This window comes from Spinacia oleracea, chromosome 4, assembly GCF_020520425.1.
Source record: "Spinacia oleracea cultivar Varoflay chromosome 4, BTI_SOV_V1, whole genome shotgun sequence".
Classification (NCBI taxonomy): domain Eukaryota; kingdom Viridiplantae; phylum Streptophyta; class Magnoliopsida; order Caryophyllales; family Amaranthaceae; genus Spinacia; species Spinacia oleracea.
Window position 1 is genome coordinate 174,242,157 of NC_079490.1, and position 3,682 is coordinate 174,245,838.

Sequence of the window (3,682 nt, forward strand, 5' to 3'; positions counted from 1 at the left end):
AGACTATTAAATTAACGATCAATGAATGATTTCTAATTAAACTAAGAGTTTTAGAATCTTAAATAGTTGCTGGAAATTTAGTAAACATGGATAATAATTTAGTTTCTCCTTTTGTGTTTATAGGAGTTGATTTCTAGTGAGTCGTGATTCACACAGTGGCCCCTGTACTTAGGTATTCCAGGTACGTACAAGACTAGGGTGACCACCCATCCCTTGAGGACTTTGTGAAGTGTATTGAATGCGGATCATGTGAACTTATAGGTGTTATGAATTCATGTTTGATGATTGGGAATGAATATGTTATTATGAATTCATGTTTGATATTGAGAACGAGCATGTTATTATTGTTATTGAATCTATGTGAACGAGCATGTCATGAATTAAATTATGCTTTGTAGATTCTATTGAACTATCATGTTATGGACTTTTATAATCGTTGAATTATGTCAAGCATGTTGTTCAAGTTGGTTTGCATGTATGAGTAGTGCGCATGCAAGTTGTTATTATTATTATGCTATAGTACAGGATGTCTAGCATAAATATTGAGCCAGTCGAATATTGCCAGTGAGCAATATATATTCTACCAAGGGGTATAATATGTTAGAGAGTCTATGTGAATTGAATTAAGGACAATTCGTGCTAAGGGCACACCCAGCTTGTTAATAGGCAATGTCGGGTTATCTCAAACAGTGTTTTAAGAAGGAACAATGAGATTAATTTCACTTGAGTCTATGTTTGATCACAAGTCCTAAAGAATTAAAATAATGAAGTGTCATTGTTGAATTGTTTAATTGTTCAATTGTTTGTATGTTGTGTCTTGAGTAGAGTCTTGAGTCGCCTTGAACATAATATACTAATTAACGTAAAGTGTAACCAGAAAGAGCTTCAAAACTCTTGGAACGTATATACCTTGAGTATGAACAATGGGGGGAGTCTTGCCGGAAAACTTGTACTCCTAGAATGATACAAGACGTTGTTTCATTCTTATTTTATGTCGTTGTGCATTTGAATTCATGTCGGTATGGCCCAACTGTCGATAGTAGCCCGACTTATTTTGGTGTATGGTTGGCTCCCATCACCCATTTCTTTCCTTTTGAGGATACTTTACTTTACTTTACCCGCTCGAAGCTACTTTTTATTAATCTGTGAGTCAAGAGTCGTGTCAAGTGTCGAGTCTTGTCTCCATGGTTGTTTGTTTATTACATGGCTTTTGCATGTGGATCATTTAATTCGTCGAGTGAAGCATGTTAGGATAGAATGTTATTCTAGCTTGTTCGTACTCAGCTTTCGCTGACTTCGTGCTTCATGTCTTCTGGTCATGGCCTTTGCCTTAATGACCCTATGATGATCCATCAATTGCATTTGCGTTGTTGGGGAGTAGATTTATTGATATGTTCATATTTTATAGTGTGTTTACCCCCGTCCCTTAGTACTTTTTGATCTCAAATGAGCTCTTCGGAGCGATTTTTAGTACTAATGTGCTCCTTGTAGTGTGTTTGTAGTTTCAGGTTCATCATTGTAGGAATTAGCATGTTTTTGTGCATTTTCTACTCATTTTAATCAAAACAAGAGATTATGTACTTTCGAGAGCACACACATTGAGTTGGAAGAGTTTTCGAGCAAAGCGGATAGTGAAAGAACTAGAAAACCGACACTCGTCTACTCTTTTGATCATAACTTACGTTCTAAAACTTCAAATGAAGTGATTCTAATTGGGTTGGATTTTAGACTTCAATAGCTTTCCAACGAGTGGTCACTCGCCTAATTCCGACGAATAACGAAGGAGATATGGTGTTTTAAAGATAGAGGATCGTGCAGTTTGTATGCGCGCCCGGCGGGCGAATGGCTGCCCGACGGGCGAACGTCTGCCCGACGGGCGGGAGCTTCCCGACCGGGCGCGTGCCGATGATTTCCAGAATTTCTCCCTCCACCCGGCGGGCAGACCTGCGCCCGACGGGCGGGTTACGAGTTGGTCGCTCGACGGGCGGAAGGCTGCCCGACCGGGCGACGACAACCCAGGGCCCTTTTTCCGCGGTTTTCTTCCGGTTTTTCCTTATGTTTATGGGCAAACTATAAATACTAGGCTTAGTTATTTTAGTTGGACATCTCATATTCTAGTATTAAACACTTAGTTTTTTCTCTCTAATTTGTTCTAAACACTTAGTTTATTTTCAATCAAAAATTCAAGCTTTCATTTGCCATTGTTCTTCAATTAGGTATTATTCTTTATTGCAATTCTTTGTTTAAGCTTTAATTATGTTTTCAATCATGCCAATTGCTTTATTCATTGTTAATATGCTTGAGTAGTCTAATTTCTAGGGTTTGGGGATCCATGAATGATATGAAGGGATATTGAATAATCATGATTGTTGGCATTACAATTGATTCCTATTAATTGGTTTATTTCACTATACAATTAGATTTGCGCAGGTTTAATTGTAGTAGTTATGCAATATCAAATTAAGATTCGAGAGATGCAATTTGATGTTTAGGCTTTTGTCAATAGGTAGAATTAGGATTAATACGTAGCGAGAGCCCGTTAATTCTAAGTCTATGATTAGTATCGATTCGAGAGAGCATGCTAGTCTTAATTAATTACTTTGTTGATTATCGTGATTGTTCATTGTTCTGGATTGTTATTTGTTGGTGTACCTATGCCCTAGATTCCTTAATATATTGATTCATCCTTGTTTAATTATCGTTCGTAGTCTTAGCATATAAACCACCAACCAATTCTTGTTCACAATAGTCTAGATTAATTAATTGATAGTAGAAAGAACGCCTGTTTCCCTGTGGATTCGATCATGACTTCCCTTGCTACCTAGCTAGTGGACCTTAGGTTATTTTTGATTAGGTGATACGACTTAAGCCTGTCAAAATTTGGCGGCGTTGCCGGGGAAACGGTTTTATTTTCTGTTATTAATTGTTTTTCTAGATTATTGTTTGTTACTTCTCAAGGGACTCCCGTTCCTTGAGACCGGATCTCACGACTGTTTTCTAGTTTTTGCTTGTTTATGCCCAGGACTGTCCATACCAGCGATCTGACTTCGTTCGATCCTGAACCTGAACGGACCTTTCGTAGACGGCGTAGATTCGTTGAACAGTTGAGAGACTATTCTGACTCTGAATCCGACTATCTGATTAGCAATCTATTCCATACAGATTCAGAGATGGGTGACCAAGCACCACCACCACCACCCCCGCTTGTGCCAAGGCTTACAGACTATTCTAAACCAAGTCTGTCTATGCTTCCCAAGGCAATCATGCCTTCCATTGCGGTCGAGAATTTAAAGATCGAACCCCAGCTGATAAACATGATCGATAGACACCAATTCGGTGGGAAAAAGGGTGAAGATCCTAATCTCCATATTCAGTCTTTCATTCAGTATTGTGCCACCATTAAGCAGAAGAATTTAACACCGGAGCAGACTTTGGAGATACTCTTTCCATTTTCATTGAGTGGGAAGGCAAAGCTATGGATTAACAGTCTCAACCGCGCAGCTTTGAAAATCACCGATTGGGATTCCTTGGCCCTTGCGTTCTATGTTAAATATTTCCCACCTGAGAAGACAGCTCGTCTGAGGGGTCAGATATTAGGTATCTCTCAACAAGCAGATGAGAGTTTGTTCGAAGTTTGGGAGAGATTCAAGGACTTGCAAAGAGAGTGCCCGCATCATGGTTT

General features: G+C 39.0%; 1 non-coding gene across 1 annotated transcript; it reads right to left on the reverse strand.

Annotated features, from left to right (window-relative positions):
* Positions 1-3,575: 3,575 nt before the first annotated feature.
* On the reverse strand, positions 3,576-3,682 carry LOC130460174 (small nucleolar RNA R71). The gene has a single exon (XR_008920118.1). It is a non-coding gene; the product is annotated as a small nucleolar RNA R71 (small nucleolar RNA).